The 26385-nt window shown below is 44.0% G+C and overlaps 1 long non-coding RNA gene across 2 annotated transcripts in view; it reads left to right on the top strand.

The window, feature by feature from the left end:
- Window positions 1–26385, top strand: part of LOC119505439 — a 55730-nt gene that overhangs the window by 7986 nt on the left and 21359 nt on the right. The window contains exon 3 of one of the 2 annotated variants that reach the window (XR_005210741.1): window positions 10399–12300. The exons of the other annotated variant lie outside the window; for it this stretch is intronic. This is a non-coding gene — a long non-coding RNA (uncharacterized LOC119505439). Of the gene's footprint in view, window positions 1–10398; window positions 12301–26385 lie in introns of those variants that run through there. 2 annotated transcript variants of the gene reach the window in all.

Genomic DNA, 26385 nt, shown 5'->3' with positions numbered 1-26385 from the left:
ATACTTTACCCAGCCACAAATCTGTGAACACAATCAAAGAAAACCAACCTGACTTTGATCAGTTCCTCATTTTGCCAAATGTACTCTTCTCCTTCACAATGGTCAGAAATGCTCCTGGAACTCACTGCATGGAACAGTGCTCCTGGATGCCACCAGAACTTTCGGGTAATGACACCCTTTAAATATGCTCGGCTATGACTGATGAACATGTGGTCTGCAAGGCATCCCTTATTGTGGGCAAGTTGTAGGAAAAGGATGGAGGATATAGATTTCAAAAGTATAATTTCCACTCAGCTACAAAACTTATTGGGCTGTTCAAACCAAAAGATGGGGAACAGATAAGACATGGAAGAGTTAGCAGTGAGAATGGAAGTGAGATGCTAGCAGGGAGGTCCTGGCTAACTGTGGAATGTGAGGTGTCTCACAAAGGGCTGTGGGTTCAGGGAGAGTTGGCTGGAGTGTGACCCTGACACATATCTAGGATGTTTTCTGCCAGTGAGCCAGAGACCCTCCAGGAGAGGAACTCTGAAATACAGTTTACTGGGAAACCAAAAATGCTACTATTTATACAGAGGCTTACATCTTACCCAGAGGGAGGAGGTGTCCCCAGAATGACTACTAACTTCCTTTGGATACCTCCTTGGGAGTGAGCTCAACAAGAGTACCTGGTGATTGAAAGTGCCATGGGAAAAAATACAGGGAAGAGCCAAGCTTTCCTTCTCTCTCTCTCAGCTCTCTGAAAGCTCCTTGCATGGAAATCCTCAGTTTAATAACCCATAGAGAATAAGGGGGGCAAGATGGCAGACTGGTGAGCTGTATGTTTTAGTTACTCCTCCAGGAAAGTAGGTAAAAAGCCAGGAACTGCGTGGACTGGACACCACAGAGCAATCTGTCTTTGGGCATACTTCATACAACACTCATGAAAACGTGGAACTGCTGAGATCAGCGAAATCTGTAAGTTTTTGCGGCCAGGGGACCCGCGCCCCTCCCTGCCAGGCTCAGTCCCGGGGGAGGAGGGGCTGTCAGCTCCAGGAAGGAGAAGGGAGAATTGCAGTGGCTGCTCTCATCGGAAACTCATTCTACTGATTCAAACTCCAACCATAGATAGACTGAGGCCAGACACCAGAGACTCTGAGAGCAGCCAGCCCAGCAGAGAGGAGACGGGCATAGAAGGAAAACAACACGAGAAGCTCCAAAGTAAAAGCAGAGGATTTTTGGAGTTCTGGTGAACACAGAAAGGGGAAGGGCGGAGATCAGGCCTTGAGGCGCATATGCAAATCCCGAAGCAAGGCTGATCTCTCTGCCCAGGGCACCTTTCCTTAATGGCCCTGGTTGCTTTGTCTATTAGCATTTCAATAACCCATTAGATCTCTGAGGAGGGCCGTTTTTTTTTGTTTTTGTTTTTTTTTTTTTTTAAATCCTTTTTGCTTTTTCTAAAACAATTACTCTAAGAAGCTCAATACAGAAAGCTTCAAAGAATTGAAATTTGGGCACGTCAAGTCAAGAGCAGAAATAAGAGAGCTCTGAGACAAAAGGCAATAATCCAGTGGCTGAGAAAATTCACTAAACAACACAACTTCCCAAGAAAAGGGGGGTGTCCGCTCACAGCCACCATCCTGGTGGACAGGAAACACTCCTGCCCATCGCCAGCCCCATAGCCCAGAGCTGCCCCAGACAACCCAGTGTGACGGAAGTGCTTCAAATAACAGGCACACACCACAAAACTGGGCGTGGACATTAGCCTTCCCTGCAACCTCAGCTGAATGTCCCAGAGCTGGGAAGGGGGAGCAGTGTGAATTAACAGAGCCCCATTCAGCCATCATTTGAGCAGACTGGGAGCCTCCCAACACAGCCCAGCAGCCCAGAACTGCCCTGGGGGGACGGCACTCACCTGTGACATAGCACAGTCATCCCTCAACAGAGGACCCGGGGTGCACAGCCTGGAAGAGGGGCCCACTTGCAAGTCTCAGGAGCCATACGCCAATACCAAAGACTTGTGGGTCAGTGGCAGAGACAAACTGTGGCAGGACTGAACTGAAGGATTAGACTATTGCAGTAGCTTTAAAACTCTAGGATCATCAGGGAGATTTGATTGTTAGGGCCACCCCCCCTCCCCGACTGCCCAGAAACACGCCCCACATACAGGGCAGGCAACACCAACTACACACGCAAGCTTGGGACACCAATTGGGCCCCACAAGACTCACTCCCCCACTCACCAAAAAGGCTAAGCAGGGGAGATCTGGCTTGTGGAGAACAGGTGGCTCGTGGACGCCACCTGCTGGTTAGTTAGAGAAAGTGTACTCCACGAAGCTGTAGATCTGATAAATTAGAGATAAGGACTTCAACTGGTCTACAAACCCTAAAAGAACCCTATCAAGGACAGCAAATGCCACGAGGCCAAAAACAACAGAAAATTATAAAGCATATCAAAAAACCAGACGATATGGATAACCCAAGCCCAAGCACCCAAATCAAAAGACCAGAAGAGACACACCTAGAGCAGCTACTCAAAGAACTAAAGATGAACAATGAGACCCTAGTACGGGATATGAAGGAAATCAAGAAGACCCTAGAAGAGCATAAAGAAGACATTGCAAGACTAAATAAAAAAATGGATGATCTTATGGAAATTAAAGAAACTGTTGACCAAATTAAAAAGATTCTGGACACTCATAGTACAAGACTAGAGGAAGTTGAACAACGAATCAGTGACCTGGAAGATGACAGAATGGAAAATGAAAGCATAAAAGAAAGAATGGGGAAAAAAATTGAAAAACTCGAAATGGACCTCAGGGATATGATAGATAATATGAAGCGTCCGAATATAAGACTCATTGGTGTCCCAGAAGGGGAAGAAAAGGGTAAAGGTCTAGGAAGAGTATTCAAAGAAATTGTTGGGGAAAACTTCCCAAATCTTCTAAACAACATAAATACACAAATCATAAATGCTCAGCGAACTCCAAATAGAATAAATCCAAAAAAACCCACTCCGAGACATATACTGATCACACTGTCAAACATAGAAGAGAAGGAGCAAGTTCTGAAAGCAGCAAGAGAAAAGCAATTCACCACATACAAAGGAAACAGCATAAGACTAAGTAGTGACTACTCAGCAGCCACCATGGAGGCGAGAAGGCAATGGCACGATATATTTAAAATTCTGAGAGAGAGGAATTTCCAGCCAAGAATACTTTATCCAGCAAAGCTCTCCTTCAAATTTGAGGGAGAGCTTAAATTTTTCACAGACAAAGAAATGCTGAGAGAATTTGCTAACAAGAGACCTGCCCTACTGGAGATACTAAAGGGAGCCCTACAGACAGAGAAACAAAGACAGGACAGAGAGACTTGGAGAAAGGTTCAGTACTAAAGAGATTCGGTATGGGTACAATAAAGGATATTAATAGAGAGAGGGAAAAATATGGCAAACATAATCCAAAGGATAAGATGGCCGATTCAAGAAATGCCTTCACGGTTTTAACGTTGAATGTAAATGGATTAAACTCCCCAATTAAAAGATATAGATTCACAGAATGGATCAAAAAAAATGAACCATCAATATGTTGCATACAAGAGACTCATCTTAGACACAGGGACACAAAGAAATTGAAAGTGAAAGGATGGAAAAAAATATTTCATGCAAGCTACAGCCAAAAGAAAGCAGGTGTAGCAATATTAATCTCAGATAAAATAGACTTCAAATGCAGGGATGTTTTGAGAGACAAAGAAGGCCACTACATACTAATAAAAGGGGCAATTCAGCAAGAAGAAATAACAATCGTAAATGTCTATGCACCCAATCAAGGTGCCACAAAATACATGAGAGAAACATTGGCAAAACTAAAGGAAGCAATTGATGTTTCCACAATAATTGTGGGAGACTTCAACACATCACTCTCTCCTATAGATAGATCAACCAGACAGAAGACCAATAAGGAAATTGAAAACCTAAACAATCTGATAAATGAATTAGATTTAACAGACATCTACAGGACATTACATCCCAAATCACCAGGATACACATACTTTTCTAGTGCTCACGGAACTTTCTCCAGAATAGATCATATGCTGGGACATAAAACAAGCCTCAATAAATTTAAAAAGATTGAAATTATTCAAAGCACATTCTCTGACCACAATGGAATACAATTAGAAGTCAATAACCATCAGAGACTTAGAAAATTCACAAATACCTGGAGGTTAAACAACACACTCCTAAACAATCAGTGGGTTAAAGAAGAAATAGCAAGAGAAATTGCTAAATATATAGAGACGAATGAAAATGAGAACACAACATACCAAAACCTATGGGATGCAGCAAAAGCAGTGCTAAGGGGGAAATTTATAGCACTAAACGCATATATTAAAAAGGAAGAAAGAGCCAAAATCAAAGAACTAATGGATCAACTGAAGAAGCTAGAAAATGAACAGCAAACCAATCCTAAACCAAGTAGAAGAAAAGAAATAACAAGGATTAAAGCAGAAATAAATGACATAGAGAACAAAAAAACAATAGAAAGGATAAATATCACCAAAAGTTGGTTCTTTGAGAAGATCAACAAGATTGACAAGCCCCTAGCTAGACTGACAAAATCAAAAAGAGAGAAGACCCATATAAACAAAATAATGAATGAAAAAGGTGACATAACTGCAGATCCTGAAGAAATTAAAAAAATTATAAGAGGATATTATGAACAACTGTATGGCAACAAACTGGATAATGTACAAGAAATGGACAATTTCCTGGAAACATATGAACAACCTAGACTGACCAGAGAAGAAATAGAAGACCTCAACCAACTCATCACAAGCAAAGAGATCCAATCAGTCATCAAAAATCTTCCCACAAATAAATGCCCAGGGCCAGATGGCTTCACAGGGGAATTCTACCAAACTTTCCAGAAAGAACTGACACCAATCTTACTCAAACTCTTTCAAAACATTGAAAAAAATGGAACACTACCTAACTCATTTTATGAAGCTAACATCAATCTAATACCAAAACCAGGCAAAGATGCTACAAAAAAGGAAAACTACCGGCCAATTTCCCTAATGAATATAGATGCAAAAATCCTCAACAAAATACTTGCGAATCGAATCCAAAGACACATTAAAAAAATCATACACCATGACCAAGTGGGGTTCATTCCAGGCATGCAAGGCTGGTTCAACATAAGAAAAACAATCAATGTATTACAACACATTAAAAACTCGAAAGGGAAAAATCAATTGATCATCTCAATAGATGCTGAAAAAGCATTTGACAAAATCCAACATCCCTTTTTGATAAAAACACTTCAAAAGGTAGGAATTGAAGGAAACTTCCTCAACATGATAAAGAGCATATATGAAAAACCCACAGCCAGCATAGTACTCAATGGTGAGAGACTGAAAGCCTTCCCTCTAAGATCAGGAACAAGACAAGGATGCCCGCTGTCACCACTGTTATTCAACATTGTGCTGGAAGTGCTAGCCAGGGCAATCCGGCAAGACAAAGAAATAAAAGGCATCCAAATTGGAAAAGAAGAAGTAAAACTGTCATTGTTTGCAGATGATATGATCTTATATCTAGAAAACCCTGAGAAATCAACGATACACCTACTAGAGCTAATAAACAAATTTAGCAAAGTAGCGGGATACAAGATTAATGCACATAAGTCAGTAATGTTTCTATATGCTAGAAATGAACAAACTGAAGAGACACTCAAGAAAAAGATACCATTTTCAATAGCAACTAAAAAAATCAAGTACCTAGGAATAAACTTAACCAAAGATGTAAAAGACCTATACAAAGAAAACTACATAACTCTACTAAAAGAAATAGAAGGGGACCTTAAAAGATGGAAAAATATTCCATGTTCATGGATAGGAAGGCTAAATGTCATTAAGATGTCAATTCTACCCAAACTCATCTACAGATTCAATGCAATCCCAATCAAAATTCCAACAACCTACTTTGCAGACTTGGAAAAGCTAGTTATCAAATTTATTTGGAAAGGGAAGATGCCTCGAATTGCTAAAGACACTCTAAAAAAGAAAAACGAAGTGGGAGGACTTACACTCCCTGACTTTGAAGCTTATTATAAAGCCACAGTTGCCAAAACAGCATGGTACTGGCACAAAGATAGACATATAGATCAATGGAATCAAATTGAGAACTCAGAGATAGACCCTCAGATCTATGGCCGACTGATCTTTGATAAGGCCCCCAAAGTCACCGAACTGAGCCATAATGGTCTTTTCAACAAATGGGGCTGGGAGAGTTGGATATCCATATCCAAAAGAATGAAAGAGGACCCCTACCTCACCCCCTACACAAAAATTAACTCAAAATGGATCAAAGATCTCAATATAAAAGAAAGTACCATAAAACTCCTAGAAGATAATGTAGGAAAACATCTTCAAGACCTTGTATTAGGAGGCCACTTCCTAGACTTTACACCCAAAGCACAAGCAACAAAAGAGAAAATAGATAAATGGGAACTCCTCAAGCTTAGAAGTTTCTGCACCTCAAAGGAATTTCTCAAAAAGGTAAAGAGGCAGCCAACTCAATGGGAAAAAATTTTTGGAAACCATGTATCTGACAAAAGACTGATATCTTGCATATACAAAGAAATCCTACAACTCAATGACAATAGTACAGACAGCCCAATTATAAGATGGGCAAAAGATATGAAAAGACAGTTCTCTGAAGAGGAGATACAAATGGCCAAGAAACACATGAAAAAATGTTCAGCTTCACTAGCTATTAGAGAGATGCAAATTAAGACCACAATGAGATACCATCTAACACCGGTTAGAATGGCTGCCATTAAACAAACAGGAAACTACAAATGCTGGAGGGGATGTGGAGAAATTGGAACTCTTATTCATTGTTGGTGGGACTGTATAATGGTTCAGCCACTCTGGAAGTCAGTCTGGCAGTTCCTTAGAAAACTAGATATAGAGCTACCATTCGATCCAGCGATTGCACTCCTCGGTATATACCCGGAAGATCGGAAAGCAGTGACACGAACAGATAACTGCACGCCAATGTTCATAGCAGCATTATTCACAATTGCCAAGAGATGGAAACAACCCAAATGTCCTTCAACAGATGAGTGGATAAATAAAATGTGGTATATACACACGATGGAATACTACGCGGCAGTAAGAAGGAACGATCTGGTGAAACATATGACAACATGGATGAACCTTGAAGACATAATGCTGAGCGAAATAAGCCAGGCACAAAAAGAGAAATATTATATGCTACCACTAATGTGAACTTTGAAAAATGTAAAACAAATGGTTTATAATGTAGAATGTAGGGGAACTAGCAGTAGAGAGCAATTAAGGAAGGGGGAACAATAATCCAAGAAGAACAGATAAGCTATTTAACGTTCTGGGGATGCCCAGAAATGACTATGGTCTGTTAATTTCTGATGGATGTAGTAGGAACAAGTTCACTGAAATGTTGCTATATTATGTAACTTTCTTGGGGTAAAGTAGGAACATGCTGGAAGTTAAGCAGTTATCTTAGGTTAGTTGTCTTTTTCTTACTCCCTTGCTATGGTCTCTTTGAAATGTTCTTTTATTGTATGTTTGTTTTCTTTTTAACTTTTTTTTTCATACAGGTGATTTGAAAAAAGAAGGGAAAGTTAAAAAAAAAAAAAAAAAAAATAAAAAAAAAAGACAAACAAGGGAAAAAAAAAAAAAAAAAAAGATGTAGTGCCCCCTTGAGGAGCCTGTGGAGAATGCAGGGGTATTCGCCTACCCCACCTCCATGGTTGCTAACATGACCACAGACATAGGGGACTGGTGGTTTGATAGGTTGAGCCCTCTACCATAAGTTTTACCCTTGGGAAGACGGTTGCTGCAAAGGAGAGGCTAGGCCTCCCTGTATTTGTGCCTAAGAGTCTCCTCCTGAATGCCTCTTTGTTGCTCAGAAGTGGCCCTCTCTCTCTGGCTAAGCCAACTTGAAAGGTGAAATCACTGCCCTCCCCCCTACGTGGGATCAGACACCCAGGGAAGTGAATCTCCCTGGCAACGTGGAATATGACTCCCGGGGAGGAATGTAGACCCGGCATCGTGGGATGGAGAACATCTTCTTGACCAAAAGGGGGATGTGAAAGGAAATGAAATAAGCTTCAGTGGCAGAGAGATTCCAAAACGAGCCGAGAGATCACTCTGGTGGGCACTCTTACGCACACTTTAGACAACCTTTTTTAGGTTCTAAAGAATTGGGGTAGCTGGTGGTGGATACCTGAAACTATCAAACTACAACCCAGAACCCATGAATCTCGAAGACAGTTGTATAAAAATGTAGCTTATGAGGGGTGACAGTGGGATTGGGAATGCCATAAGGACCAAACTCCACTTTGTCTAGTTTATGGATGGATGTGTAGAAAAGTAGGGGAAGCAAACAAACAGACAAAGGTACATAGTGTTCTTTTTTACTTCAATTGCTCTTTTTCACTCTAATTATTATTCTTGTTATTTTTGTGTGTGTGCTAATGAAGGTGTCAGGGATTGATTTAGGTGATGAATGTACAACTATGTAATGGTACTGTAAACAATCGAAAGTACAATTTGTTTTGTATGACTGCGTGGTATGTGAATATATCTCAATAAAATGATGATTAAAAAAAAATAAATAAAAAGATAAGGACAGATTTAAAAAAAAAAAAATAAAAAAAAAATAAAAAAAAAATAAGACTAGCAATTGAGGCTGACATCTCAAGTGAAATGATAAAATTACTTAACTTTTAGAATTAGAACTAGAGTGAATTTCCCTTTCCAGATAAATAAATCACTTATTTTCAAGTACCACAGCAAAACACCCGTTCAGATTAGATTCATTTCTTGGTTCTTTGCCTTTTTCCCTTTCCTCCAAAGCAAAGGAATAAATGCCACAGATCCCACCTAACCCTTAGAAAACTCTAAAGAATGCTTAGATTAACAAAGCTCAGGTATGTCTGTGTGTAATTATAAAATGGAAAGGAAGGAGAAGAATTTTTACCTTATTATTAGGAGACAGTAAGGCAAGGCACAACCATCAGAGGACAATACACCAGAATGACGGTGGGGGAGAATATCAATTTAAGAAAATTTACAGATGAAATGCTAGTTTGAGATATGCTTCAAAATAACTCATTTGCAATAATTGTTAAAGTGGAGCTATGGGTATTCTCTCTCTGTTAAGTTCGATATTTTCTGTAAAATGTTTTAAAAATACATTGAAATAAAAAGATTCCTAATTTGTAGATTTCAAAAAAAAAAAAAAAAAAAAATAACCCATAGAGTGAATTAAAAATGGTTCCAAAGAATTTATTTAATGAATTCTTGGAAGCTGTGATGTTGGGGAGCTTCTCACTCTTGGAAGAATCTTTGGCAAGAAAGAAAGAGCTTGAATTTCCCCAGAACCAGCTCTTGTGCTCCTCCTGAAGATGAAACTTCCATGCCCTCCCCCTCTGACATGTGGACAGCAGATGGCTGCAGGTCTGCCCATTTTCTCCTGGTGGAAAGTGATTTGTTTTTCATGGTGTGGCAGTAAGTAAGGGGCAGAATGGAATGGGACAGTATGGCCAGTTATGTTCCATCTGGGTGGAGGTCTGGGTTGGAAGCACAAAGCAGGCCAGAGCACAGAACTCATCCCTCCTCCCAGATGGGGACTGGGTAGGAGATCAAGGGCCTTGTCACCCCCAACCCAACTGGTTACAGATGGCTTGGGGACTTCAACCCTCATGTCCTGCTGTGTTCTTGGATGAGGAGTGGATCCAGAATATCCCTTTCTGCTATGGCACAGATCCTCAGAGGATGCTCTTTGCCTACCAGGAGGTTCCCTGAGCAGCCTTCAGGATACAGTCCTCCATGAGAGGGGTGGGTTCCTCACTGACCATGCTCATATCTGGAGGCTTTGACATGGGGTTGTCCAGGCCTGGGTCTCCCTGCCAGGAGCTAGTCACTTCCACCCTCTTTCCTGGATTACAACTGCCTGGATCACTTTGCCAGACAGAGTACAGAAGGAGCCTCTCTCAGAGCACAGCTGGATGCCCTGGGGAGTCCTGTGGTGGGAACTGAGGGTCTCAGGCTGTCTGACCCATGCCCTTCTTGATCTGGGGCTGTCACAGGACATCACTCCAGAAAACCCCACCCACTCACCTCCAGGCCTCACAGGCATGAGGGCCTGAAACAACAGCCCTTTGGAGTTATCAGGGTACAGGTGCTGTCATACAAGGAGGATGCTTGTCACAAAACTGAAGGTTCAGGCCTTGTGCCTTGACCCACACTGGGGGAAGGGAGCGCTCTGAGAGCAGGCATATTTTATAAATCCTCTGAGTGATATAATTATGCTCTAGTTGGCCAAAAGCATGCGACTGTGATCATGTTCATGAGTTTGTGCATTTCTTCTTTCCAGAATAATCTGGGAGACTCAAAACTTGTGGTGACTGGCATTGGAGGAGACTCTTCTTAGCTTCCCTCATGGCTTCCCCCACAACAACCACCCATAACCACAACCCTCCCAAGTCCATGGAGCACCCATGAGGGCAGTTTCAAGGCCCAGAGATCTACCTCTTGTGCCTGCCCACCCCTCTGGGCAGAGTTTGGTGACTCTTTGCTGATCAGCACTGCTCCTGGTGCTGGCCCTCAAATCATATCACTGCAGTCTGCTAAGGACAGGACTGAGCATCCTTGTTTGTCAGATGAGAGATACCCCCCTGAATAGGCAGCTGGTTTATCACCAGCCATGGCCTGAAACACAAGGTCAAGGCTTTGATCCCAGGCAATCAAACAAGGCCATCCCCCTGGCTGCAGTTTATGGACAAGCAGACAAGAGGGGGCAAGAGGGAGCACTCCCCCTCTATTTGAGAACTTCTTAGTTTTGGCTTCACTAAAGAAGATGTAGAAATGGCTGATAGGCATCTGAGAAGATGCCCAACCACATGCACCATAAGAGAAATGCAAAGGAAAACAATCCCGAGATATCTCTGCACACAAGTTATGACATTTAACATGAAAATGACAGAACTTATAAAGTGCTAACAAGGATAGGGAGGAACAGGAGCTCTCAGCACTGCTGGTGGGAATGAAAAATGGTGCAAACATTTTGGAAGACAGCCTCACAGCTTCTTAAAAAGTAGGTATACACCTACCATGGAATCTGGACATTCCACTCCTTCCTCCTTACTTCAGAGACATGAAAGTACATATTTGCACAAAGACTAGAAGGCAGGTGTACACAGTTATTTTATCTGTAGTAGTGTCAAAGTGGAAACAATTCAAATGTCCATTAACAGGTGAACAGTTGACCAAGTCGTGGTCTATCCAAAACATGGACCACAACTCAGCAACACAAGCAAATGATGTGCAATCAGTAAATGCAAATCTCAAAATTACCATGTTGAGGGAAAGAAACCAGACCAAAAGGGAGCTTGTATCAATTATTCCATTTATATAAAGTTCTAGAAAATGCAAACTAAACTATGTATACAGAAAGCCAAGCAATAATTGCTTGGAGATTGGAGGTGAGCTTGGATATACAGGTACACAGAGGACTGGGGGACTTTGGGCTGACAGGTTTGTCCAATTTCCCAACTGTGGTATTGGATTCACATTGTTAAACATATGTCAGACTTAGAAAATTGTACACTTCAAATATGTGCAGTTTACTGAGTGTCAATCATATCTCAATAAAGCTCTTTAAAAATAAATCAACCACAAGAAATTCTTAATTTCATGGAGGAGATATGGCATCAATATGAAGAAACTGCAAGTAACTAGAACCAAGGCATGGAAATGACATCCCATGACCCCTCTTTCACAAGCTCAAGTTTCAAAAATTCTGGGAGAAAGTGGTGGAGTCAATGCTCTCACCATCCATGGCTGTTCCAGGTGTGAGGATTATGTGTACTTTTGCATTCCATCCTGGAATCAGCAAAGTGCTTTTCATATTAAAGGGTTGATAAAATTCAACAGAGAAAGGCTTGGGGAACCCCTTTGAGCAAAAAATAAAACCTGGCCTCCTGTTTCCTCTTTGAACTTCCTCTTGAGTTTCCTGTTTATCTTTTTGGAAGTTTGAAAACCCCACCAAGGCAGTTGACCCAGATAACAAACCAAGCCCCTAGGTCATTACTTTGGGCCATAAAAACCTTCCATAAACAGTTTTTAAGATGAACAGTCTTCCAATCAATAGGAGTCAAGCTAACTTCCTTTTTATGTCTATGAAAATCATTTGCAAGCCCTAGATCTTTGAAGCTGCTTCTTTTTTTGTAAGCAATGCAGTTTCCTAGATGCAGCAAATCTTTTGGTGTCCCAAATAAAATGCTTAAATCTGCACACTTGACTCTGATTTGTCTTTCAACAGGTTTTTGTGGTCACCCATGACCATGGTGGCAGCAGATGCTGCTGGCCACAATGCCCTTTTCTGCAGATAAAGAATGAAGGCCCCATTCACCAAGAGCCTTGGAAGATAATGTAGAGGGTATGGTGGGGATGGGCAGAGGGAGGTCTCCACCACTTCCCTGGGCTGCCCCCACTGACATCTGGAATTCTCCAGCCACCATGAATACCCTTTCCTGCCCCTGGGGACCTCTCCATGATCAGAAGGAATGTAGACCCAATACCTCCCACTGAAGGGAGCTAAATACCGCAGGATGTCAAATCTTTCCTTCCCCAGGTGGAAGGCAGCATCCTGGGTAGGGCTTGGGGAGTTGGATGCAGAACAGTCTGGCTCAGTGGCTGCTTCTGCCCCATTCCTAACATCTCCCACATATTAACTCACTCATTCATCATACATTCATTGGATATCTTCCCTGTGCCAAGTAGGGCAGTAGGTGTTGGGAACACAGAAGTTAAGTAGATATGGCACTCAGTCCCAGGGTCACAGTTTAGGCATCTGTGAATTGGGCATAACAAACCTCTTCACCAGGGTTATGTAACTCATCTACCCTAATGCCAGTGAACTGGAAACTGCTCCCACAAATTTTATGGCTTGCAGCCTTGTGGCTTTGCTCCCAAACCTCAGGACCCAGCCAGCTTCCACTCCTCTCATCTCCCCTTTCTATTTATTTTTCCTTTTGCCATCTTCATTTTGGTTGGATAGGACCCAGAGTCTCCCCTGTCCTGCCAGGTATTGTTCAACAGTCACCATGTTATGGGGTGACCTGAGTCACCAAAAGATATTCTGAGTCCTGACCCCCAGCATCTCAGAATGTGACCTTATGTGGAAATAGGCAAGTTAAAATATGTTTATACTGGAACACAGTGGGCCCTAGTCCAAAACAACTTGGGTCCTTATAAGAAAGGGGGAGGAGGTATGGAGAGAAAGATAATGGAGGCCAAGAGAACCATGGCTGGCCCAGATACTTCCATGCAGGTTGAGTGGGGGTGCAGCCCTACCTATTCCTGGATTTTAGACTTCTGGCCACCAGAAGTGGGAGAGAATCAATTTCTGTTTTCTTTAGCCACCCAGTCCTGCCACTTTGTTATGGTGGCTCCAGGACACTGAGTCCAACCCACTGCATATACACACTCACATAGTGGCTGCTGCTTTTATTGAAAGGAAGCCACAAACACAAATGCCACCCCTCTGTCTAAGCCCACCCTTCATGAGTGGTGGATGGCCCTTGAGACTCCTCTTAGGCCAATACTTTCCCCAGGAAATCCCCTTTGGCTGGCTGGCTGCTGGGATGATCCTGAGAGGAAGCGCTGGTTGAACAAGGCACACTTGCACTTGTGAGGCTGAGGCTAGGATTTAGATGTGTATGATGTAAACCTGTTTTGATAACTACATGGACCCTGGGAAAAGCCTGGAGGAAGGACATGATTTTTGTAGGGTACTTCCAATGTGAACGTAGGGCACTGGGCACTGGCCTGTAAAATCAAACAAGATCCAGCCCCTCCCCTTTGTCTGATGCCTGTGAATATCTCTTTCCTGGAGGTGCAGTCAGTCTCCATCAGGCCAACTGGCCTGCAGGAAGCATGGCTCCTCCTTTGGACCTCCATGGCAGAGACCAAGGAGACCTGTTCTGTCAATGGCCTAGGTGGAAGGGAGCACCTAGGGAGCCCTCCCATCCCACAGAAAAGGCTTTCCCTCGGACTGTGGTTCTTGGGCAAACCTTACAGCCAGCTCCAGGTGGTGCTCAGTTGGAGGAGACCATGGGAGCATCCCTATGTGAGCCAGAGTCCTTTGAAATATGACACAATACTCAGTGTCTCCCAGCTCACACCCTGCTCTAGGACCCTCCCCTATATCAATCTGCATTTATTATTTATTCAGACCATCCCATAAATTTTACATGAACCCCTCAGAACCCATCCTTTGGCTCAGTCCTCAGGATGTGGCAGAGAGAAGGGCACAAGTCTAAAGCCAAGAAGCCTGCCCCAGGCAATGTGGGCTGGTCTCAAGGAAGGCTTTCCTGTGTAAGTGTGTCTGAGTTACATCAAGTGAGGCCTCTGCTTTCAGGGCAGAGGGGACAGCATAGTGGCAGCATGAGCAGGGGGCATATAAAGCCTTGGACTTCTATAGTGTGTGTTGAATTTGGGGTATGGAGGAGTGGTCATTTGCTGAGCACCAACTGGATGCCATGCTATTCTGAGGGCCACCCCATACATCTCTTTCCTGGGCTGTGGCCTTCTCTGCTGCACCTTCCCTTTCTTTCTCCTCAGTAACGGGGGCTCACAGGCCCCTCCATGCAGCTCCACTTCCTGAGAAGAAAGTTCTGCAAAGCCTTGTCCCAGACAATGTTCCAGACTTGAAGTGGCACTGGCTGAGCTGGTTCCCAGGGACCCAAGCCAGATTCCAGGCCCACAGACACCCCAAGCCCTGCCCTCTGTAGGTCAGTCAAATCTGAAGGTCAGAAAAATGCCCCCAAATATGCCCACAACTTAAACCCTTGATGCCATGAATATGCAACCATCTGTGGCCAGAGGGATCTGGCAGATGTGAGAAATTGATGGACCTGGAGATGGGAATTTGTTCTGTATTAACTGATTTAACCACAAGGGGCCTTACAGGAGGTAGGCATGGAAGTGAGAGTCAGAGAAGGAGAAGAAACAATGGAGGCAGAGGTTGGGGCCAGTGTGAAGAAGAGGCAACAACCAAGGAGTCATAGTCTCTGGAAGCCAGGAGAGGCCAAGAGTGGATTCTCCCCTGGAGCTTCCAGAAGGACTGTGGTCCTGCTGATATCCACAAATGTAAGATAAATCTGTTTGGTTTTAAGCCACAAAGCTTGTAGCCATTTGTCACCACCATGGGAGAAAATGCAGACACTGGATTCTAAAAATGCTGAAAGAAAACCCAAGCTCAAAGCCCACCACAGAAGGCTGATTGGGGGGAGTCTTTTCAGACCTGCCCCTCCCTTTAGATATGAATCAATGGAATGATGCATGGAGCAATCTTGCTGGCTTCATTTTGCCCTTGCATGCCTCCAGCAAGGCATGAGGGGGCTCCCAGCCCTGCACTCTGCACTAACCTTGTTTTCTAGGCAAACACTGGGAGGCCACCTTTGAGCCCTCATTCCTCATTGCAGATCCTGTTGGACTCCAGAACCCTTAACCACAGACAGGTCCATCTGCCAATTGAAATCCAGCCAGCCAATGAGCAGAGAGGGTCTCTGCCCTTCATAGGCATCAGCCAGAAACCTGGGCATTTTTGGAGTCTATTTACTGTTGCCTGCAGGAAAATGTGGGGCAGCTGATGGTGCCCAGGTGGGCTGTTGGTGAAAAAGGAGGGAGGGTGCTTGGGCTAGGACCAAGGAGTGCTCCAGGGCATGGCTTAGCTGGATGCAGAGCAGAAGCTACTTCCCAGCCACTTAAGGCAACTGCCATCCTTGGCTGGCTCTGGTGGCTGCCTGGCCTTCCTGTCTGAGATATCCAGTAAGGAATGGAACTTATTCAGGATTTAGGCCATGTGGTCACACCAACACGAGGCTGCTGGGCCTGCATCCATAACTAAAATAGGCTGGCCTGCAGGGGGGCTGGCCTGGGAGGCTTGTCTGCAGGCTGTCTTTATCCCCTCTGTGACCTCTCCACCACTAAATACACACACACACACACACACACACACACACACACACACACACACACACACACACACACACACTTGGGACAGCCTTGTCTGCAGGCTGTCTTTATCCCCTCTGTGACCTCTCCACCACTAAATACACACACACACACACACACACACACACACACACACACACACACACACACACACACACACACACACACACACACACACACACACACACTTGGGACAGCCTCCTTCCCAGCCCTGCCAGAATGCAAGAACTCCCACTTCCCCCAAGCCCAGGGGTTCTCTGATTTCTGGTCCCTTCCCCACCATCAATACTTAACTGTCCTGGGTTTTATCACCTCAAGGTGAAAGAGTGTCCCTCAAATTCCATGTCCATCTGGAACTTAAGAATGCAAACTTCTTTGGAAATAGTGCAGAAATAATTAATTAAGATGAGGTCATAATGGCCCTTATGAGTAGTCCATTGAAGACAGAAAGATGCAAGGGGAAGAGGACATGCAAAGATATAGGAGGCAGGGAATGGGGTGATGCCACTACAAGCCAAGTGGTACCAAGGATGACTGGCCACACCAGGGAAAAGAAGGTAGTGACAGAGGTTGTGCTGTGTTGATGAAATCCATTCTCTCTGATATATGGGGACACAGATTCCACACAAATCACTGAGAAAATGAAATACTGTGCTCCCCCAGGCCCCACTCTGAATCTCTGTTAAGGCAAACTGGCCAATTTGAACCCTAATTTGCAGCCACAGCCAGCCATAGACCCATGGCAGAGGGAAAATGGGGGAAATGGTGATACAAGGGAAAAGTTGTCCTCACCACATTGCAGTTAAAGCTGGGACAACTGCAATTGGTGTGGGGCATTCCACATGGCTGGTAACACTACAGGGAACAGTATTTACTGGTGTGTTCCCTATGTATGCATGTTACAAATGTGTATGTAACAATGAGTCCATCTTGCAAAGAGAAATGATGTGCGTGGAGAAGACATACAGAAAACAAGACCCAAGTATTTATCAGGGGAACAGGTTCTTTGCACTTTGAAGATTAATTATTCTTATAATCAGGATCCCCCATCCCCAATAGATATTTTTTTTAAAGCAAAAGGCAAAGAGCTGGAAAGTAAGAGAAGGTCAAGAACATGGATGATATAGAAAGGGAAGGTAGAAAAGAGAGAGAAACAGAGATAGTACAAATAACCCAAAGCAGCAGAGCAGGTTGGTGTAGGCAAATTAGAGCCATCAGATCCACTCATTCTCCCAGACTCAGTACCATCCTTTCAACTTTTAAAGATACATTACTTTTTTTTCCTTCTTAAAAAATAACATCAAAGCTTCACTTTTGTCTTCTCAAAGGAAGTGTTTGTATTTCAACAGCTCATAAAAGGGCAGTGAAGAGAAGAGTGAAACTCCCTGAAACACTGCTTTCTCTTGAGGGCAGACATGGCACCAGCATTCTTCTAAGAAATTTTTAAAGTGAAGAGATGTTGAGACTAAATTTGAGCAGGGTGTGTAGGAAGGCCTGCTCCCTGTCAAGTCTCAAAGCTTCTCTGGTTGTTCTGGTTTTGAATTTATTTCTGCCTCTCTGAGTGCCTCCTTAGTTGACCTTGAGCAGGTGCTGACCTCCCATTCTCAACCCCACCTTAACTTTGATCCAGGGATGGGAAGGAAAGCACCTCCTCAGGGCACGGGGAGCTCTCACCTCTCCCCTAGGGGAGCAGCTGGCAAGGTGAGCTCATGTGTCCTGCCTGGGAAGGCTGGCACTTTGGATTCATTGGAGGGAGCATGCTCCCAGCACCCATCCTGAATGGGCAGCAGGATGTGTGGTGTCCCAAGTGCTGGCCATCTGTTGAAGCCATCAGGCTTTGAAGGGATGCCTTCTGAAGGGAATTTGGCATGTTGGCACTCTGTGCCTCTCTCCACCTCCTCAGAACACCACCTCAGCTTATTGGAAGCCAAGAGTGGCCATGGTCCACCTGCCTGTGCTTTCCAGAAGGGGGCAGTGCACACTCCCCCACTCACAGCTGCAAAGATCCATTTCCACATCTGTAAGATGGTTAATGACACACTCATCTCAGAGGTTGTATGAAGTTGACATGAGGTAGTGTGTGGGCTTATTGCATCATCTCAGGTTCTCAGACTGCCTCTTTCAGGGCTAGAATACTTGTGCATGTGCCTGGGGCTTCTGTAATTAAGTACCAAAAATCAGGAGGATCTGAACAACAGAAATTTATTGTTTAACAGTTCTGGAGGCCAGAAATAAGGGATCAAGTTGTCAGCAGGGCTGAGCTTCCTCTGAAATCTGTAGGACAGAGTCCTTCCTTGCCTCTTCTAGCTTCTATATGGTGGTCATCCAGGGCATTCCTTGGCTTGAGGATGCAGCATTTCAATCTCTTCCTCTGTCTTCACACAGTGTTCACCCATGCATCTGTCTGTCTCTCTGTCCACATTTCCCTCTTCTCATAAGGACATCAGTGTTACTGGATTAGTGCCCAGTCCAATCCAGTTTGGCTTTATTTGAACTAATCACACCTGCAAATATCTTATTTTCAAAGAAGGGCATATTCCAGATGGAACCGGGGTCAGGACTTGGAACATTGCTTTCAGGGGGACATGAGTCAGCCTGTAAAGTTGGGGTGGTGGCACTCACCCCTGTTATGGGGCAGGCTCCCTCTTTCCCCTTCTGGCTCCAGATACCAGGGAGAGTTATTTTGTGCCAGGGCATGGCTTTAAATCAGGACTGCTCTCAGCCAGGCCTCTACAGTCCACACGTCAAGGAGTCACCACCTCCCTGCAGGGTTTTCTTCCACTTTTCAGAAAGGAAACTCGTCAGTATAAGGAACTTGGCCAAGGTCATGCAGGTGCAACACAGCAGGGCTGGGATTTGGACCTGGGAATCTCAAAGCCTGCCTCTTTCCTTCCCCTTGGGCTTTCTTTCCCAGACTCAGACCTCTGGTCATCAGGATATCCTTGTGACCCTCTGCTGGAAGATGGGCTTTATCCCAGAACTTGGAACAAAGCCTGAACCCAGGGGAACCAAGGAAATTCCTGCTGGGATGTGAAGAGATAGCTTCTCTAGCCAAGCAGACAGCTGTCAGCAACCAACTGTGCAGGTGCCACAGAGTGAAGCAGGTATGGAAGTATAGGTCTCTGCCATGATTTGGTGGAGGACAAGGCCTAGGCTGGATCATGAAGCAGGAGCCCAGAATCCTCAACCATGTGGCAGACACCCCAAGCCCCTGTGGAATTGAGGGAGCCTCTCTGGTGATAAGCAATTTGCACTATGGCATGGACTGTTGTTCAAGCTCCTTAAGCTATTTCTCTCTGGCCTGTTGCCTCTTCCCACCCATATTTGTCCACTAGCTAAGCAATAGGCACTGGCATTGTCCATACACCCACTCCAGGCCACCCCATTTCTTGGATGTACATATCATGGTGTCCAGCCACAGCCAACACACCCATATGAAGTGAACAACCCTCATGGCTCCATTTCTGAAGAATCAGCCCAGACACAGTCTAGTAGTTGGTCCCACATAGGGTTTCCAGCCATACCTCTCCTCCACCCCCAGCCTGCACACAGTAGGGGCTTAGCAAACACCACTTGAAGGAAAAATGGCTCTCATTGGAGCTGGCAATATTTTGGGGTTTGGGGCCTGAGTATTGGTCTTGGAGTTCTCACCACCCACCATTGCCAACTGGGGCCCTCTGTCTTGCCCCTGAACCCAGCACTTGTATGCCACCCTGCCCAGGGAGGCCCCTGAATGTGGAAATATCCCAGAAAATGCCATCTTTTGGCCGTAAAATTTTTGAACTCATGTGTCTAATTTTGCTTCTCTAATTATTTGGCTAGTTGGGGCTCCTTTCACTTATAATTGGCTTTGCTTTCTCTGCAAAGCAAGAAAATCTAATGTACAAGTTGTTTCTAAATGAACACTTAGTTTATCAGTGAATGAAGTTTGGCTGTAGACATGAAATATATACTCATTTACAGGATCCCATCATCTTTCTTTTTTTGGAGCCTTAAAGTGTCTTTTCTTCTCCATCTCATGGACCTTTGGAAATTTCATGAGATCTTAGGCCTAAGGGGTGCTGTAGGATGGTGGTATATTTCACCAACCTGAGCCTGTTTCCCCACCTGTTTGCTGGCACTGATAACGGCTGCCCCATCTGCCTGCTTCTTGGGGTTTTGGAAGAGAAAGTCAGCAAATAGCAAATTGCCTGGAAGAAATCTCCAGTGCCTACAGCACTGCCATCAATATTTCTTGCCTGAATGAATGAATGAATGAATGAATGCATAAATGAATAGGTGGATGTTGTAAGCCTGGAACCTGGGTTTGAGGCATGCTCTTTCTGACCTCATGGCCAAGGCAAATGTGTCCATATTCTAGAGTAATATAGGGGCCAATTCTTGTCACCTTTAACCAGCCATCATTGCCCATGCAATTCAACAAGTGACATGCTGGGGATGAATCAGTGCCTTCCACTCCCTGGGAAGGGCAGGAGGAGACTCTGTGGCCAACATTCCCACCTCTCCAATCTCCACAGACATGGATCTCTTTCTCAAAGATGCCCAAAGGCCAAGAGCTGTTTCTCTATCAGAAACAAGTGTGCATGTTTCCCTGGCTTCTGCTGTCTAAGAAAAAGAATGAGAACTTAAAAGGAACAATGGGCTCCACCCTGCAGTGGCAAAGTAGGGACCCCTTCAGGAGGACTTATCCTCCTACTGGGCCCTGGGCCAGGACTCCTTAGCCTCAAGGCCCAAGTCCTTCTCTTTCACAGGCCACTGACTACACCTTTCACATGAAGGAAATGTGGATCCAAGAGGGAGAGCCAGGCATGTGCCATCAGTGTAAGTGTGAGCAGGCTGAAGCAGAGGGATTCTCTAGCTCTTATCATTCATTTGTTCATTCATTCATTCATTAATTCATTAACACACCAAGGCAGCTACTGTTCTGGGCCCAGACAATGCAATGAGAGTGACAAGCATGAACCCAGGTGGACAGGAGCTAGGAAGTGAAGCAGCACAGGTGGTCTCATGAGATGGACACAATGGGGCAGTTTCAAGGAATCTGGGGTTCCTTTGATATATTCACTTCCCAAATGTTCAAACACATGCCCTGGGAGCCATCCCTTTTGGCTTGGTCTTCTTCCACCTCTCCAGCCCAAGGACCCTGTTCTGCAGTTGCCCTGGCCAAGGTGAGGCCTGATCCTCCCTAGAACTCCCAGGCCCAGGTGGTGGCCACAGCAGACACCATGCAGTCAGTGGTCAAGATGAGGTGGGACCAGGACCACCTGGCTGCCCTATATACATGATGCTGTTCCCAGCTGCTTTCACTTTATCCTAAGGGGCACAGTCTCACCTCAGCCATAGCCCTGGGACCCTTCCCAGTGTGGTCACATGCTCTGGAAGAATGTTCTTTAAGGCCACAAGGAGTTTGTATTAACAGAAAATAGATTCCTTTAAAAATCAAACTTCAACAGATGATGGAGAGATTGGCTGCAGGCCTGATGGGTTTGGAATCTCTTTGCTGAGCTCATTTCTTTGCAGCCTTCCCACCTGGGTGACCCTCATTTGATGCTGTCCACTCCCTGGTTTGGTGAGGCCCCATGGTGTCTGGGGAAGGGGATGACATCCTCTGAGGCCCTCCTAGGAGAGGCTGTGTGTTCAGAAGGAGAGACTGAGCTGAGGAAGAATCCTCTGTTTCTGTAGCTATGGTTTCTTCAGTCCACAGTCTCCACCCTCCCCATCCTCCCTCTCCTGTGAACTGCCAATGGTACCTGCCACCTGTTCTTTGCCAAGATGCAGGCAAAACTGCAGGTCCACTCTGCTGAGCTGGCCCCTGAGACTGAGTCAGGAGCCTCCCTTCCACTGGTAGGTGTGCTGAAGGGCTGCTGCCCCTGCCCACTCACCACCCCACCTCTCAGGAAGCCCCTGTGCCATATTCTCCTTTCTTTCTCTTCCTCACAGACAACTAAGTTGGCTCACCTTTGTTAAAAATAGCACCATGAAAATACTTCAGGAACAAAGAAATGTGGATCCTCATGATGGGCTGGATGTGTCTCGCAAGAACTCAATAATGTGCAAATTGAAGCTGGGCCAGTCGGTAATCACTATCCCCACCATGGGTTTCAACATGGAGATGGTGACTTGAAAAACTCCAAGTTCAATATATGAGATGTGGATAGGAGGGGTGGGGACAAGTTCAGGCCACTCTGGCAGCATTACAATACCAGGACTCAGGGTCTGATTTTTGTAGAGGACCATGTCTACCTTGACTGCATCATCAAGGCCTGCCAGGAGCTGCACTGCATTATCAATAGCTGGAAGATGATTGACACCATAATCCTCACATTTTCCAACAAAGAAGACCTGCCTGATGCCATGAAACCCCACAAGACCTAGGAGAAACTTCCACACAACACTCTCTACAATAGATAGAACATCTAAACAAAGTATCAATAAAGAAAAAGTTTAAATAATGTGCTGAATGAAATATATCCTAACAGAAATATATAGAACATTGCATCTAAGAAAAGCAGGATATACAATCTTCTCAAATGCTCATAGAACATTCTTCAAGATAGACAATATGCTGGAACACCAAACAGGTCTTAATAAATTTGCAAATATTGAAATTATACAAAATAGTTTCTCTGATCATAATTGAATGACACTTGAAATTGATAACAGACTGAGAATATGAAAATGCACAAATATATGGAGTTTAACAACACACTCTTAGGCAATCAGTAGGTCAAAGAAGGCATTGCAAGAGAAATCAGTAAATACCTTGAGATGAAAAAAAATGAGAACATAATGCATCAGAACTTATGGGATGAAGTGAAGGAAGTGTTAAGAGGGAAATTTATAGCCCTTAATGCCAACATTAACTGAAGAAATTAGAGAAAGAACAGAAAACTATCCCAAAGCATGCAGAAGGGAAGAAATAACACAGATGATAGTAGAAATAAATGAAGTGGAGAAAAAAGAATAGAGTGAATCAATAAAAGCAAAAGTGTGGTTCTTTGAGAAGATTAATAAAATAGACAAAACCTGAGCTCTATTGACAAAGACCAAAAGAGAGAAGATGCAAATAAACAAAATCAGAAATGAGAGACAGGTCATTACCATGGATCCTGGAGAAAAAAAAAAAAAGATCAAAGATCATAAGAGGTTACTATAAACAACTGTATGCAAACAAATTAGACAGTGTATATTAAATGGATAATTTCCTAGAAACACATGGACAACCTATACTAAGTTGAGAAGAAATAGAAGACCTCAACAAACTGACAATAACGGATTGAATAAGTCATCAAAAATCTTCCTACAAATAAAAGTGTAGTTTCAGATGGTTTCATAGGTGAATTTTACCAAGCATTACAAGAAGACTTTATAGAAATCCTTTCCAACTCAAACTCTTCCAAAAATTGAAGAAGTGTGTGCCAGCTTGAATGTATTATGTCTTCCAAAATGCCATTATCTTTGATGTAATCTTGTGTGGGAAGACATTTCAGTGTTGATTAGGTTGTAATTCTTTGAGTGTTTCCGTGGAGATGCATCCCACCCAACAGAGGGTGATGACTGATTGGATAGTTTCTGTGGAGATCTGGACCCACCCATTCAGAATGGGCCTTGATTAGTTTGCTAGAGCACTATGTAAGCTCACACTGAAGGAGAAAGCTTGCTACATACAAGAGAATACAGGGGAGCTGAGAGAGTAGCTGCTGCTGAGAGACAGTTTGAAGACAGCTGTTGGAAACAGACTTTTGCTCCAAAGAAGTCAAGAGAGGAAAAACACCCCAAGAGCAACTGAGAGTGACATTTTGGAAAAAAGCTGAAGCCTAGAGAGGAATGTCCTGGGAGAAAGCCATTTTGAAACCAGAACTCGGGGACAGACACCATCCATGTGCCTTCCCAGCTAACAGATGTTTTCCAGACAACACTGACCTTCCTCCAGTGAAGGTACCTAATTGTTGTTGTGTTACCTTTGACACTGTATGGCCTTAAGACTGTAACTGTGTAACCAAATAAACCCCCTTTTATAAAAGCCAATCCATTTCTTATGTTTTGCATTCCAGCAGCATTAGGAAACCAGAACAAAGAGGGAACACTACCTAACTCATTCCTTGAAGCCATCACCTTAATAACAAACTCCACTAAAGATATTACAAGGAGTCTACAGACCAGTCTATTCTAGTTCTGTGACCTGCTACATTATGGCCATGATTCAATCTTTGTGCCTCCAAGCTGAATTCTACCTTCAAATTCTTTGCAAACACCAGTAGCTAAATTGAAAGCATGAAATCTTTAAGAGTTTCAAGCTTTATTACAGAATTTGGAATACAATCATCCAAAATATATTCCCATTTCATTTTTAAAGTTTGCATATCTTCCACAAAAACTGAGTAAATTTCTCTGGTAAGCCTGAAGTCACTGAAACTTTAAAATCCAAGACATCTTACACTTGTAAAGAGTATTAAAGAATACTGAGACTAATATCCTCCTCTGCCTCAGAACAGAAACATCTGTGCAATGTGTTTGAATGGCTGTCACATCTTCCAGTAGCAGAAAGGCTCACATCCCTCAGAAACTCATTCCTCTCATGAAGGGCTTTCATTCCTTAATTTTAGATCCTTATAGCTTTCTCTCCTTGGCCCTAGAGCTACTTGCCCACCTTAATTTGTTTCCTTATTTTGAAAGACCACTTAAGGGAACACTTGCAACATGGGAGGCTCTGTGTTAACTACACAGAATGTAAGATATGAGGTGAGGAATATATCTTCAACAAACTAGTTTGTCACTGTACTCTCTGAGGATTGTGTTGTTTTTATTTCTGAATCAGTGACTTCCAGTTCCTTAAGGACTTCTCCCATGACATAATTTCCAGAATTTACACCATCCTAGTTGTTTTCTGCTTTTTCAACTCATGGAATCAAAAGAAAAATTCACAATAATGTTTTTATAACTATAATAAGATTATGTTTTAAATATAATTTTTGTAAAGGACCATCTCTTGGATATGTCCTACCTTCTTTGTTCTTATGTTTCAAAATTCCCTCCAGACCTCAGAACTCAATAACACTATTAATTAATAACATACTAGCCCTTCTAGGTTCTAGCCTAAGGTGGCATGCTGATGTGCAGCCCATATACTCCTTCAGAAAAGGGCTCCTGTAATTTATTTTCTCCTTTTCTCCCAGCTGCTGGGAGTAAGGTCAGAATGGCCTCCAGCTGTCAGCCCCTTCAGGGATTCCTCAGCTGCAAAAAGCTGCCTCCCCAAAGGGCACACCCTTCCCAGGTGACCGACATCAAATGACTTATTGGTGTGGAAGGGGAGGTTGCTATAAATCTGCCTCAATTTGGGCCTGCAGAAGGACAACTCTGATGGACCTCCTTATCTCTTGAATTCCTTGCTTAATCCTGCCTCTTCCTACCACTGCTATTGCACCATGGACATTCCCTAATGAACATCTATCTGCACGGCATGTTTTCTTGAGAGCAATGGACATGAACATGGCCAAGTGGATGTGAGGCATGAGTGGGTGGGTCTTGTCTACTGGGACTGGCAAGTGCAGATTCTATAGGAAGGGGACAAGGTGGAAATGGAAGGGATGCTCCATTGGCTCATCCCTTGATTGGGCCAGGAATGCAGGGAAGGTCTATGGTGGAGAGAACAGGTGGGCTGCCTCTGGGGAGCACAATTTGTATACAGGTGTCAAGGGTTAGGGGCACAATGGCCAAGAAGAGGTCTAACAGGTGAGGGGTCCTTGTGTTGGCAGTTGTCAAAATCTCAAATCTAGGCTTGGTGGGGCTGTGAGATCCAAGGAAGAATGAAATGCAGACACCTGGCTCTGTGGAGTTGTTCTGGGTGCATGGTGGGTGTGATGGTGTGGGTGCAGGGTGAGGGCATATAGGAACAAGGCTTTCGATGGAGGGAACCATGTTCTGGGGGAGGGTGTGCAAAAGAAAAGGGAAACACATGTGACTGGTCAAAGGCTACAGCTCCCAGTCTTCCCAGGTGGTCTCCCATCCAAGTACTAATGAGGCCTAACCCCAATTCTCCCTGAGATCAGAAGATGATGGATGCATTCTGGGTAGTATGGCCTAGACACCAGCTGCTGAGGCCTGGACCCTCAAAAGGCTGTGCTGCAGAGCCTCAAGAAGATGACTTGACACCCATATCAAAGATCAGATTTCTATAGATGAGAGGTTCTATTTCTAAACACTCAATTCAATTCTATTGGTCAGTATGTCTATCTTCATGCCAGTACCAAGCTGTTTTGACCACTGTAGCTTTTTAATATGCTTTAAAGTCAGGTAGTGTGAGACCTCACACTTCATTCATCTTTCTCAAGATTTTTCAGCT

This window comes from Choloepus didactylus, chromosome 10 (assembly GCF_015220235.1).
Source record: "Choloepus didactylus isolate mChoDid1 chromosome 10, mChoDid1.pri, whole genome shotgun sequence".
Taxonomy (NCBI): domain Eukaryota; kingdom Metazoa; phylum Chordata; class Mammalia; order Pilosa; family Megalonychidae; genus Choloepus; species Choloepus didactylus.
This window is presented reverse-complemented; position numbering and strand designations above follow the sequence as displayed.